Raw genomic sequence first — 15343 nt, forward strand, 5'->3', positions numbered from 1 at the left:
AAATGGAAAATATTCTGTTCCTGGAACCAATCTCAAGGGATGAGCAACAGCAGCGCCCAATTTACCTCAGATTTTACAATACTTAACTGAGATTCTTCACAAGGGTCTGTCTTTTTCCTCCATTAAAATCCATGCCTCAGCCATTTCAGCTCATTATAAAACAGAACCTCCCCTCTTCTCTCATCCACTGCTCAAGCAGTTCCTCAGAAGGGCCAAAAATATGAGACCACCCAGAAGAGCTCCAACCCCAGCCTGGGACCTTAAATTTGCTTTGGAGAAACTCACTCTACCTCCTTTCGAGCCAGCTGCTACTGCAGTCTTAAAATTTCTTTCTTATTAAACAGCTTTCCTTTTAACAATCACTTCAGCTAGAAGGGTATCTGAATTACAGGTCCTTATGGCAGTGGAGCCTTTCATCATCTTTCATGCGGACAGGGTGTCCCTCAGAACCAATCCATCCTTCATGCCCAAGGTGGTATCCAGTGTGTCTCTTAATCAGTCCATTCATTTGCTAACCTTCTTTCCAAATCCATAGAACAAAGGGGAACGGATACTGCATTCCGTAGATGTGCACAGACAACTTAGATTCTACTTGGACAGGACTAAACCTCAAAGGAAATCTGAACAGCTGCTGGTGGCATTTGCTGCAGGGGTAAAGGGGAAGGCTATTTCAAAGCAAACCATTCCTAAATGGATAGGCCATTGCATTCATTGCTGCTATAAGCACAATGGAAAACCTATCCCCCAGGGGATCAGACCTCACTCCACCAGGGCTGCATCTCTACCTCTACAGCCTTTCTCAGAGGCGTCCCTACCAGGGACATCCTAGAGGCTACATGGAGTTCTGTACATACTTTCACCAAGCATTATCATTTGCCAGTTTTCTCTAAATCCATAGCTGGCTTTGCCACTGCAGTTTTGCAGGGCCTTATAGCTGGTCCTAATGCTATCTAAATTCCTCCTCCCAACCATAGCTTTGGGAATATACCCAAATGTAATGACAGCAACAGTGAAACACAAAGAACATAGTACAGTTGTGTACACTTACCATAAATGTAGATGTTAGAGTGCATTCACTGTTGCAGTCCTGATTATCCTCCCTCCAGCCCCCCCCCTAACGTCTTTTTGGCTATACCTCTACTTTCCTTTACTATGCTTAAAAGCCTTTTTGGTGTATTTGCTTTTTTGTTGGAGGTATATCTTTGTACTTTAATATTTAATTGCTTCTCATTAGGTGGCACCCAACATCTGGGGCAAGAAAAACTGATGTAATGGCATTGGCTGCATGTTTTATACCCCTGATGACCTGACGTCATGGAAGAAGGGACAGCAACCGACGCAGGACCCAAGACAGGCCAACTGAGTACTACCTGCAAGCAGATAACCCAAATGTAATGACTGCAACAGTTAATACACTTGAACATCTACATTTATGGTAAGTGTACACAACTGTACTTTCTAGCCTTTACTTTCTGTAAGAGTAGGGGACGGACCAGGGAGCTGAGACATCACCGCATGGGTGGGTTTTTAGGATGATCATGGTGATGTCAGTTTGGGGAGGGAATTGGCCAGAAAACTACCTGTATTCAGTGGCTTTAATGACATCAATAAATTGGAGACTTTTCCAGGGCAGGTAAACGTTTTTTGAAAGTGAAACCACCACAGTACAGTAAGGTACTGTTCTAGTGGAGAGAAACAGTTAATTTAAAATATTTTAAATGCTGTATTGTTTATTCATAGCAGAGACAATAAATAGGGAGAAAAAGGACAGAGAAGTTGAACATTTAATAATAGAATTCCGTTGTTGTACTTTAATTTATACAGACAAAACTATGTATATTTTCAAATAATGTTTCAACCATCCTTTTAGAAAATTGTCCCAGATAGCTAGCTGCAAACCCAGTCCTTCTCTAACCTAAAGTTGAGATCGTCTATGTTAAGACATTACTGCCTGCACCCCTATTTCCCCTCCCAGATGTGAAATAACTTGCATGCTTTCAGAAGACATTAAGTTTTTTGCCTTGTAGAAATCTCTGTTTTAGCATTTTTTTACTTCCTTATAATCGGCTTGTCTCCATGAAAATGTAACAAAAAATGTAGGCAGTTTTAGCCTTGAAGAAATCTCTGCTTTAGGATTTTTTACTGCCCAGTAATCATCTTGTCTCCATGAAAATGTAAGAAAAAAATGTAGACCTTAGCTGTAGGCTTTGAAAGCAAGCTGAAACATTTATTGCTAAAGGAAGACTTAATACATTCAGTGTTCTTTTATTTGCTTGTTTCCACTTAAAATGTATTATATTAAGCCAAGGGTCTTAATCCAGACATTTACCCTTTCCCCTCTTTATCCTTCCACTTAGTATCCTTCCAGACATCAAGGACATGAAGTTAGGCAATGCCTTTCAGTTTAACAAGGTCAGCAGAAGTCAGTTCTTTCCACTTTTCTTGTTCAGGAAGGCACAAATGTGATTGATGCTTTGTAATCCCAACTCCAGACTCCAGATCTATTCCGAGGTATTTTCATTTTTTTTTCGTCAGCTCCTATGTTTTCCTCAGTATCTCAAGAATTTTCCTTTGGAACATTAAAAACGTTTTGCTTTATCAGAAGAATGAGAAGCAGAGTCCCCTTCTGCTTGATGGCTCACTTTTGTTGGACAAACTTGTATTTCCTCTTTGGCATGTTCTCCATCAAAAAATATATTTGTTCCCTAGGGAAACATATTCTAAAGACAGGGGGATACAGCATCTTGAATCTCACACCTGCCTCGTGACATTCCCTTATTGCTGGAATAAATTTGTCTTCTAACTGATGTACACTGAATAATCATTTTCCACAAACACTCTATTGTCTCCATCTTTTAGTAATTCACACTGTTTTATCAGGATCAGCTCTTTCTATTGATAGGATTGTATTTACTAATACAGGTCTTCTCATGGCCAGGCTTGGAGCATACACAGGATGTTCCCTTTCAATTAACAGATGCTGTGGAATACCATACAGTTAATACAGTTTGTTCCTTTTTGTTTCTCTGGTACAGCAGAAAATCTCAGATTTTCCCTACAGTCTTTGTCCTCTAATCCTGCCATTTTTTTGAAACATCTGTTATTGAGCAATCTCCCATTCATCCATCCTTTGCTTCATTTCATCCTCTGCTTTTTGCAGTTTCATCAGCTCATCCGAATATCTGTTTAAAGCTTCTTCCATTTTTTTTCCAGCCTTTTGTTATTGGAGTTAATCTACTCTTACAGTGTTTTTTGTTTATTCTAATCAGCTCTGAGCACATTTGACTTTTTTTTCCTCTAGATTACTCAGTCATGGCATACACTAACACTGAATCTTGAACTGCTTTTTGCTGAACAGCTGCAGGATTCTTCTGTGTTTTCGCTTCACTTTTTCTAGTTGATTTTCTTTCAGACCATCTTTGTTTTTCTTTGCTAGAATCCAGACAACTAGCCAATAACTGGATTTCCTGGTCCTTAACTTCCAGTTTCTTTTTTTCACATGGGGGGGAGCTGAAGTTAAGCTGTTTCTCAGTGTACAGCCATCTTGGAAAGTCCTCTGGTTAGTTTTTTGAGGTATTTATTGATGGAAGCAGATATTGGTTGAAATGCGAATGAGATGAAATGGTTGCTTTCTTGCGAGAAAAAGACTGAGGAATTTGTTTTAATGACACAGTGTCTGAGGTATTTGTTGAGTTGTGCAGCTTTATCAGAAAGGGACGCTATTGGAAGAAGGTTTTGGTTGGCTTTTCTCCCTAATATGGATTACCTCAACTGTTGTCCAGAATTGTTTTAATGAGTGTCTTGAATACTGATATATTTTTTTATCTGTCTTAGGTCACAGAAGTATTTAATGCCTAGAGGTTGTTGATTTTTAGGTTTATTCCAAATTTTCCATGCTTTTCTCATGTATTAGTAATTTGGTTGTAGGGTTTAGCCACAGGACAGTGTTAGATGCAACTCTTTCTTCTGATGGGGTTCTGCTCATTGAAAGTATTAAGGAATGTTCTGCTAAATTCTTGTATAGCATCATCTAGTGGAAGTGTTTCCAAGGTGGACCAGTTGTAGTTCAGTAGGGTAATTATAAATGTCTCTACATTAAACACTGACAGGTTACAAACAGAGTTGTAATTAAGTCTGGGTAGATGGTTAGGGGAGTCCATTTGCAAGTGTAAGGAGTTGATCATGGAGTGTGTGGCATGGTACCAGGATAATATATGTGGATATGTTTCTGGAAGGAATGCAGAGAACACATATGCACATGACTTTACGGTTATTGAGTTAAAGGAAAGAGATATGGAGCTCAGCATTGTTAAATAGTGGGATATCTCATGTGGGTAATTTGAGAGTTCTGTGGAATTGGGATATTTAATGGCAGTACCATCATCTTTTCTTTTTTTGATCAGCTGTGATGATAATATAGACAGATGGGAGGATTTCCGTATCTCTTGTATCAGACTTTAGCCAGGTTTAGGTGACTGCTAGGATATCTGTGGAGTTCATAGGTATATACTAGGCAACCAGTCTGTAGACCATTTCAACCCTAGCCAAAAAACCCTAATCAAATGTTGCCTCTAGCCTCAAGGAAGGCAAGACAAGTTAGACCAGAGGAGAATTTTAGGCTGCCCATCTAATTATCTAGGCTTACCTTAAAGGTGACAAGAATGCTATTCTGCTTGACATGTAGTTGGTTTGTTCCAGAGGTGAGGGATATGTTGGGATATGACTCTTACCACACCAATTTGTTTTATCTGCTGATGAATGATTAGTTCTTTTAACTGAGTATTTGAGGTACCAATAGTTCTGCGAGGGGATTGGATGTCAAAACAGGTGTATTCATAGATTCATTAATTGTTACTAGGCTAAATACCCCGGGGGGGGGGGGGGGCTTTCTAAACTTAGACAAGTTTTCCTGAAATAATAGTGATGTCCTTTATCCGAATTGGACATTGAGAATCTTTCATACCTCGAAAGGCTATACACAGAGTTACACAGAAGAAATCTGTAAGAGACCAGGTACAGAGAAAGGGTTGCCAGTCCCTCCTGATAACTTAGATTTTTGATGCCATTGGTCTTTTTAGTTATAAATCTCTGAGGTCTCTCAAGTTGTGTGATATGTTTAGACAAATACGTCAAAAAGTCCATTAAATTAAAAATGGGGCTGATTAGATACAAGTAAAGGAGAAGTAAGACTTTGGATCTGGTGGAGATGCCTTTGGAAATTAGATGAGCAAGAAAAAAAGGCTTTCCAAAGTACTGTGGTGACACAGTGTTAAAGAATTATCAACAAGAGTGCCTAGACCCTTACAACAGTGTCTAATTGGAGGGGTGTATTTCCTAAATAGTAAGTGAATTTGTTTTGTTTACCAAAATGAAATATGCCACATTTGTGTACATTTAATTTGAGTTCATTATTCTTGCACCATTTGTTGACATGGTGTAATCTACGTTGAAGCAATTGAGTCATTTCAAGATTGAATACCAGCAGCCAATTTGTAATAAAATTTTAAAGGAAAATGTCTCTAAATTATGGTCTAATGTAACAGGGCATGGTGACACACATGATCAAGAATTGGCCAGATTTGTGAGGACTAGATCAAGGGTAGTGGGTCCCATAGTAGGATGATTATATGTGAAAGAGAATTAGAATTTATAATGTCAGTGAAGTGCCGAGTGCTGACCATTGGTTGTATAGGTCAGCCAGTTAATTGATGGATAGTTGAAGTCCCCCAGCAGAAAGGTCTTGAGTTTAATGGGAATTTCAGATAATGCATTAAGATAGCTGTCATGCTTAGAGTGTGTTTGATAGTGAGGTATGAAGTGGTGGTTAGACATGTTTATGGTGATTTGGGCTTCTAGGGGTTCAAATGTGGTGTTACAAGGAATCTGTTGTGCACTGACAATATCTTTGACAATTACAGATACCCCCCCCAATTCCCGGTAGGCTCTGAAGATGATGGGCATTATGCCTAGGAATTGAAGGAGTGCTTTCATTGCTGTGAAACTGTTCATGTTGCTGGAGAGCCTGAAGTTTAGGCATTGTTTTAAGACTTCTGGCATTGAGTAGAGCCACAATAATGCATTCCAAATTAGAATTTACTAGGTCAGAATGTCCATCAGATGGACTGTGCCTAACAAGGCATTATGGAGGCATCAAATTCTTTAGCCAGACTGCAAAAGCTTTGGTAAGAGATGCAGGGATGTTTGTCAGCCATCTCACCCCACACTGATGCATACTGAATCACCCTAGAATGACAACTGCTGCATAGCCAATTATTAAAGCCAGTTATCTTCTCTTAGAATATCTGCTTCATTCTGGGTGATGGCAAAGTACCATGCAAGACCAGTTTCTTTCCTGCATCATACTCATGCATAGCTATCTAAATCCTATCCTTCTGTTTGTCTCATGGGTAGAGCATCTAAGGTATTCACCCTCATGTGGACCGCTATCGGGTCATCATCATCATATTTGTCAGGATGGAGGAATCTGAGAGCCCTTGTTACACCCCAGTTCCAAGCTCCAGAAAGCCGGCTATGTCACTTTGTTATTCAGCTTGGTAAATTTTGGGTTATCTAGGCCTGAAGTTCATTGACTTTATTGTGGATGCCACAGAGGTCAAAATTGACAAACTACAAATCTTTAATGGATACTGATTATTGGGTAGTTGTTAGACATAAGGTATTTGAACTTGTGTGGTTTGACAGAGATCCAGAATTAGGATGAATGTTGCAACATGGGTGTAGTTTCACTGGAATGGTCAGAGAGAGAATGGATAATTCTTTCTTTTAAACCTGATTTATTGTATTGTTTTATGCAGTATGGGTGAGCTACTTTGATATTTGTGTCTGAGTAGATGGGTATACGAGATGACGAGAGTCAGGTGCACTGTTAATGGATAAGCCAGTATTGGTGTAGTTGTGATTTGGGTATTTAGGCAAGGAGTCAGACTAGATACAGCAAAATATGGTAGGATGTGAGAAAACTAAGAAGAAAGAGAAGACTTGCACTTATTGTGAGGTGCATGATCACGTTTGTGAAGAGGTATGATGCAGCAGACCTGAATGTGTGACATCCTTTGGATAAAATGCCTATCTGCTTGAGATAGTGGTAGTTCAGGTGGATGTAAAAGATCCCACTGTGCATATTGAAAGGAGTAGGGGTCCTTTAATACAGCATAAAAGCATTGTTTACAACATTTGCATATTTGCAGGCACATATATACACTTCTATTTCTTACTTTTTCATTTTTCTTATAACTTCCTCACTGTTGTTGTTCCTTAACTGACCCCCAACTCTTCTTCCTCAATCGTAATCTGATTTTTCTGCAAAAATCCATTTCCCTTTAAACAAAACTTTAAAACTTTCATTCCAAATAACTGGTATTACATAAAATGAATTCTCGTATACCCTTCGTATACATTCTTTCTTACTCTAGTAATTTCCATTCATAATAGGTTCATAGGTAGGTGCTAGGCTATTGGCCCTAGGGCCTATACAAGCCTAGCCAAAAAGGTACCCTGGCTTTCGCCACCCAAGGAAATTATTTTCCTGTCCCCCTGTCAAGCAGAACCACAGAAGTGATCCCCGGGGTGAATTTCCTATTACCCATCCAATCATCAAGATTTTTCTTGAAGAGTGCTAATAAGGAGCTCTGTTTGACATAGGTAGTCTGTTCCAGAGTATGGGAAGTCTCTGGGACAGGAATCTATCCCTCCAGCATGTTCTGTTTATTGTAGTGACAAGGTTTAAGTCCCTAGATCATGTAGCTTGGAGGGATTGGGATTTCTTTAAGTGCAGCATGTCCAACAGCTCTGGGTTTGACATAGCTTTGTATGTTAGGCAGAGATTGCCTCTGAGTAGGCGATATGCGACGGAGTAAAGCTGGAGTTTTTTGAGGTGGTCTGCGTAAGGCATCTGTTTGAGGCCAGTAATCCTCTTTGTGAGGTATTTTTGCGGCCTTTCCAGTTGTAGATGTCTTGTGAGGTACATACCAAAAGGGGCGTTGTACTCTATAATGGGTCTGAGTGATGAGTAGAGGGGAACAATTACCTCTTTTTTTCTGGATGAGAAACCTTTTGTGATGTGTGCCACGTAGAAAGATTTCCTGACCACTGTGGCAATGTGATTATCAAAGGACTACTGTCCACCTGTGTCCCAAGGTCTCTTATCACACTTTCGGTGTTAAGTAGACTACTGCCTATGTGGTAGTTCATAGGTACAGAGTTTTTACCAAAGGGGATGACAATGCACTTTTTGGCATTGAGCTTGAGACCATGTCTTTGACACCAGGCATCTGTCTCAGTGAGGCCCTTTTGTAGGATGTCCACATCATTAGGAGTTTTGATTATGGCTCCTAGTTTGCAGTCATCTGCGAATTTAGTTAGCCAAAGACCTTCTATGTTAGTCTGTACTTCAGAGAAATAGATACCAAATAGGAGAGGACCCAGGACTGAACCCTGTGGTACTCCACTTGTCACTGGTCTGAAGTCTGATTTGGAGTCTGCTACTTTCACAGTGTGGGTCCTTTCAGTAAGCCAGTTGGCAACCCATCTTGTGACATAGGGATTTATACCTAGTTTAGTGAGTTTATCTATAATTCCAGAGTGGGGGATGGTGTAGAATGCCTTGGCGAGATCTAGATGTGTGAACCACCTTACCCTCATCTATGGCTTTGGTGACTACTTCAAAGAAGTCTATCAGGTTTAGGAGACGTGATCTGCCTTTTACAAACCCAAACTGTGAGCGGTCCAGAGTTTGGAGATCTCCAATGTCTTTGTTTATGAGTTCCATGGCCTTGCAGACGAGGCTCATCAGGCTAATGTGGCGGTAGTTCCCGGGGTCTGTTGTGGCCCCCCCCCCTTTGTGGAGTGGGATAACTGTCATGTTGCGCCATTCAATGGGCAGAAAGCCTGAGGTGAGGCTATGATTGAACAGGGTACTTAGGTGGGGTGCCAGTTCATTCTGTAGTTCATGTAGAAGGCAGCCTGGGATGTTGTCAGGTCCCATGGATGCTGTGTTCTTGGCTTTGGAGAGTGAGGTTTTTACCTGTGCAGCTGTGATTACAGGAACTTTGCATTCTTCGGTATAAAGATGGGCCCTTTGGGGGGGTGAGAGGGGGGGGTAAAGTTAGCACTGTACCTATCTGCCAGGATGTTGGCAATATCGATTGGTTCTGTATGTTTAGTGTCATTGTGCTGTAACTCAGAGCAGATCTGAGTGTTGCCATTGAGATTTTTGACATAGCTGTAGAATGCTTTGTGGTTGTCTTTAGAATCAGTGGCAATTTTGTTTTCATAACTAGCTTTGGAGGATTTTATGAGGGATCTCAGCTTCTTACTGAGGCTGACCAGGGAGTTCCTCCAGTCATGGGATTTTACTCTTTTTTTGCAACAGTTTCTTTCTTCTGTTGTAGAGTTTGCTTATGGCAGAAGACCACCAGATTGTCTTCCTTTTTTTGGAGGATAGCATCTTGGTTCTGTTGGGGATAGCATGATCCATGCACTCGTGTAAGTGCTTATAAAGTGCATTTGTGTAGGACTCAGCAGTCGTACCTCTATTGTTCATCTGCATGGGTGTCGTGAAGTTTGCCACTTCTGTCTTAAGAAGCGTGAAGTTGGCTTTGGAGAAATTTTTTATGGTTGTTTTCCTAATGGGGGGCGGGAGCAGGATGCGGATGTCTAGGGTGATTAGCTTGTGGTCGGATCTGACCAACGAGGAGCTGACCTCTGGTGTGGAACACTGGTCACCCATGTTGGTGATGACCAGGTCTAGGATATTGCTGCCCCTGGTGGGGGTGTGGATAAGTTGATCCAAGGCCTTGGAATTGATGATTTCCAGAAAACATTGAGCAAAAGAGTTGGTACATGAGTAGTTTTCCCAGTTAATGGTAGGGTAGTTAATCACCCATTATTAGAGTGTTGGTTTGTACCTTAATATTTTCCAGTGTATCAAGAAAAGAGGAGTGGGAATCCTGGGGCATGGTGGGGGGTCTGTAGCAAGCTACAATCTGGATTGCGGTTTTGCCCAGAGTTAGTTGAACCTTGATAACCTTGGATGCATTATGCTGAGCCACTAGCTTGGAGGTGTGGATATCCTTAATGAAAATGGACACGCCTCCACCTTTAGTTTTTCAGTCCGGGTTTGGTGGCCGAAAGGTGTGGTATGGGTTATAGCCTGGTAATGCAGGGGTGCTCTCTGGAGCTTTGAACCAGGTCTCTGTCGCTGCACAGATGTCAATGTTCTCCATTTTTAGGAGTGCCTCGAGTGAGTGCATTTTGAGGTTTAGACTTCTAGCATTGAGTAGCATTACCCTCAGATTTTGCTTGCTTGTACCTGTTACGGTGGTGAATTTATCATTTGAACCTTACCTAAAAAAGACACTATAGGGGTGGCAAGAGCCTTTGCCAGGATCCGTAATCCCAAGGACAACAGGTGCAGGCCATCTCTGGCAAAGCAGCGTGGTCTGTCAATCATGTCATCCCAGGCAGACAGATACTGGATTCCGATAGAATGACACCTGATGCTTAGCCAATTGTTAGTCAATCATTTTGTCCTTGTACTGTGGTGTCATTCTGGGTGATGGCAGGATGCTACTCGGGGCTTGGGTCATACCGGCCTGGGCTACAAGATCAAAGAGCTCCTCCTTGTCTCTTTTCATGTAGTCCAAGGAGGTACGTCTCAGGTCATTCACACCAATATGGACAATAACAGAGTCATATTTGTACTTGTTGTGGAGTGACCTGAGTGCGTGCATTATGTGGCGGATCCTGGCACCTGACAGGCAGCTGACAGTAACTTTTTCTTTGTTTAGCCTGGTGAGTGGAACATCAGTGTGCCTGACTATAGAGTCACCTATGACTAGAGTGTTGGGTACGTTATGCCTTACTGGCTGTAGTTGAGTGACACACTGAGTATATGGGCTGTGTGTCATTTGGGTTGTGTTGGGGGGTCGAGGTTGCTTGCATTTCTGCTTTGGAGGTCTGTTTGTGCATATTTGTACCGTGAGCCTCCGTGAATGTAGGTGTGTTTTGTGCTTCTGTGTGTGTGTTTTGGTGGTGTAGGTTTTGAGGGACTATGTGATGAGTGTGGTGTGGTGCAAGTGTTTACCTTCTCCTCTTGGCTGTCTAGGCCAGTCTTTGGTGAAGAGAGCTTTGCTTCCAGTTTGGCTATATAAGTGCATCTCTCACAGGTCGTAGTGTTGGGTGGTAGGAGGAGAGGGTTGTCTGTGTACATGAGGCAATTGCTGCATTGTCCCAAGATGCCCAGATTCATCAAGTAGACAGGAGAAAACACCGGGAGCTGACCTTTAGACATGCTTGAATAGGTGCTTATTTATTAAGTACTAAAAACTGTTTTCCTCTAGACAAGTGAGGAAAGTTGAGTGATTTTTAATTTATTTAGTGCTTACAATGAGTTCTGAATAAGTGCTGAGATCAAAGAAACAGATGAGTGCTAAATTTTGAAGAACAGACTTTATGGCGCCAGGAATAGTTTAACCCCAGTTAAGTGGGAGGGGGGCTTAGGAGCTCCAAAACAGTCCTTGACACAGCAAATCTGTATCTGACCTGCCACAGGAAAGGGAGGAAGCAAGCTTAGAATTTTTTTTTCCAGTAAAGTAGAAATGGAGAAAGCTGGAACAGAAGTTAATTCAACGTTAAGAATCTGAGTGGGTTGGCCTTCACAAATGTTCTCTATTAGATTGAGTGAACTAATGACACTAGACTGGGAGGAGTGTCAATAGATCAAATATACAGTATGGGCGGACAACTGCAAAGCCACCAAGTATAAGAACACAATACACTAGGGAGGGTGGCTGGGAAAAATTACAGTTCCTAGCTGTAGCCACTAAATGAAAGTTTTAAACAAAAATAATCATATTCATATGCATATTTCTCATTTAATGTCTGTAAATCTTTCTTCACACAATTTTTTTCGAATTTTAACTACTCTTTTACATTAAAAAAAAACATGATCCATTTCTTCTCTCCCCACAAAATAAACACGTTTCTACGTTCTTTTTGTATGGCATATTCCCCGTTACTGCTAACTTTTGTTACCCATCTCCATAGGAAATCCTGACGCACTACTATCTTGGTACACTGCGTTTTTCTTTCTTTAATGGCTTTAATCACTTCTGATAAATTTTCCCATGGATTTACATAGTAAATATTATTTCATCACATTATTATACCACATCTTTCAGTCTGTGCCCCCCACACACCCCGTAACTCTATATTCTAACTCCAGCGTCACACTACAGTGGGGAAGTGGGCATATTCCATTTACATGCCAATAATACTTGCCGGTCAAATGAAGTGCCGGTCAAATGAAGTGCCGGTCAAATGAAGTGCCGGTCAAATGAAGTGCCGGTCAAATGAAGTGCCGGTCAAATGAAGTGCCGGTCAAATGAAGTGCCGGTCAAATGAAGTGCCGGTCAAATGAAGTGCGGTCAAATGAAGTGCCGGTCAAATGAAGTGCCGGTCAAATGAAGTGCCGGTCAAATGAAGTGCCGGTCAAATGAAGTGCCGGTCAAATGAAGTGCCGGTCAAATGAAGTGCCGGTCAAATGAAGTGCCGGTCAAATGGAAGTTAGGGCAAATGAAGTATATAGTTGTTAAGGACGAAAACGCATTGTCGAAATTGAAGGCGTTTATGTTGGAGAGTTTTATGTTCATATAAAGCGTGTGTGAATAAACTGTTGGATTAATTGGCTTTTGGTCTCCGCTACGTTTGCTCTGCATTTTTGTTTGGATTATCAGTCGTATTTGTTGCAGTTCCACTACTTCTTTGTTTTTTGGTGATTTTTTTGTGGAATGGAGATGGAGAGACCTTTACTTCCTGAACCAACAGGGCAGGACAAATTAGGTCATACCCATAAGCTGATTGGACAGCTTACGGAACTGATGGATCTACTGACACCACTGAGCCACTCGCTGGTAAAGATTCACGGCAATTCAACCAATTCCACTTCCCCAGGAACTGAAGGGTTTGTTAGACAGAAAGACTGAGGAAGCACTAGGCGAAGGGAGCTTATGGGCGGTTCGAAAGACGCCAGTGACCCATCCGAAGACCGTGGGGGAACTTTTAATGCCATACTTACACCAAATATCTTTCAAACAGTGGAAAAAGGAAAAGAGGCTACTAAAAGGTCGAGTATTGAACCCAGTCAAAGGTCTCCTTTGGACAGGTCTTTAGATACAGGTACTGTGAAAAATACTAACACCAAAGAAATCAAGGACTGGTTAAAGACTAAATACAGTTTTAAAATGGACGGTAATGGTAACAGACAACCAGCCATTAATGATTCATATCATACAAAGTTAGATAAACTAGCTAAATTGATGTATAAATACAGGTTGCTGAAATATGAATATTTAAAAGAATGTATATCTAGGGAAATGGTCCCAAAGGGACTACGTGTCTGGAAATTTCCTAATAATGTTATTCCAGGATCTGTTTTTTATAAAGAACTTATTGAGGTTTTCAATAAGTGTGGATTGGATGTGTTGAGACTTATCAGAGAGAACATTAGATGTCAAGATTTAATACAGAATGACATAGAAGAGCTAGACCAGTGCATTAAAGATGATTTAATTTTTATTATTCAAGAAGAAAAAATTAAGTATTTTAATATTAGAAAGGGTATTGATTCCAAATGTGAGGAATTGATGAACAGAAAAATGAAAAAATTAGAAAGGAATATCAAGGAATGTGATAGTAAGACCAGTTATCCCAAACCCTCACATGGATATCATAAACAAATTGATGAAAATAGACAAAATTATGAAACAAATAATTCTGAGAAAGGGGGAAATGAGGTTTATTGTCAGGAAGAAAGGGACCTGGATTATGACCAAGCCTTCCCACCTCTAAGGAGATCAGAAAGGCTAATGAATAAACAGGGACCCCAACAGTCAAATTTTCAATGGAGGGGGATATTTTGAGAGATACCCACCTCACCATAAGTCATAATAATGAGATAATAGTTGATGGAATTAAGAATACATAAAACAATTTTTCCATTTACAATTTTAGTAATAATAACATAAAGAAAGAACACTTTGAATTATTTTCTAAGGGTTTGAAATATATTCCATATAAAAAGGGAGACACAACTAAAACACTACTTGATATTAAAATATTTCTAAGGAAGGTCAACCTAAGTATCATGTTCCCTACAGTTAAAACAGTTAACGATAAAAATTTGGAACTAAAACGTAAAACCACATACAATCCACCATTACATCCTCAGTTAAAAAGCCTGGAAAAAGTTATGGAGAAAGAAGTGAGGAAAGAACAAAGTAATACTAAATATAAGGTTAACTTGAGTAAGAAAGAAAAAGAATGTTTGTATGAAATGAAGAATAACCTTAATATTAGGGTGATGAAACCTGATAAAGGTGGGGGGGGGGGTAGTGGTGGTGGTAATGATAGATAATCTTTTATATGAGAGCAAGATGAACATGATACTGTGGGATGACATGAGATATTCCAGTGTTTCAAAAAAATGAGGTGAATACTGCTTACCACAAACTTGATACAGGACTATGGGATATGTTACAATATGAGCTTATAGATTATAATACATATATGTATTTAAAAGTTGATAAACCAAGAATTCCTTCTATATTTGGGATCCCAAAGATACATAAATGTGAAAGTGACCCACCTTTAAGACCCATTGTATCTGCAGAGGGATCAAAAACCTATTCATTAGCCAAATACATAGACACAAAGCTAAAAAGTTTATGGGTGGGAAGAAATTCCATACTAAAAGATTACTGCGATCTTCTGAAAGAAATATCTAACGATTTATATCATGACAATTTATTATTTATAACCATAGATATTGTAGATTTATTTTCCTCCATACCATATAATGGTATGGAAATGTTTGAAGAAATAGTATACGAAGACCAAGGATTAACACAAAATGAAAAATTAGTAAACACTTGGCTAATGGACCTTGTTTTGAAAGATAATTTTTTATATTTTAATGGTGAATTTTTTCAACAGATTCAAGGGGTAGCCATGGGAGCGGCTTGTGCCCCAACATATGCTAACCTGGTCCTGGCTAAGTGGGAAGAGACACATTCTAAATACTGAATTCAAAAACTGCTGGACATTATACCGCAGATTTTTGGACGACAAAGTTATTTTTTGGATAGGAGGAAGAGAAAAATTTGAAGAGTTTATGGTATACTTAAATAATACTACCAATTTCTTGAAATTTAAATATAAGATTTCTAACAAAAGTTTGCAATATTTGTATATATAAGGTGGACAATAAGTTTGAAACAAAGATATTTAGAAAAAATACCTTTTGTAATTCTTTTCTACATTACAA

At 40.0% G+C, this 15343-nt stretch overlaps 1 protein-coding gene across 1 annotated transcript in view; it reads left to right on the forward strand.

Annotated features, from left to right (window-relative positions):
• MAP3K3 (mitogen-activated protein kinase kinase kinase 3) overlaps nt 1-15343 on the forward strand; it is a 1217405-nt gene that overhangs the window by 998460 nt on the left and 203602 nt on the right. The window lies entirely within an intron of this gene.

Source organism: Protopterus annectens, chromosome 13.part0, assembly GCF_019279795.1.
Source record: "Protopterus annectens isolate FY-2018-M chromosome 13.part0, PAN1.0, whole genome shotgun sequence".
Taxonomy (NCBI): domain Eukaryota; kingdom Metazoa; phylum Chordata; order Ceratodontiformes; family Protopteridae; genus Protopterus; species Protopterus annectens.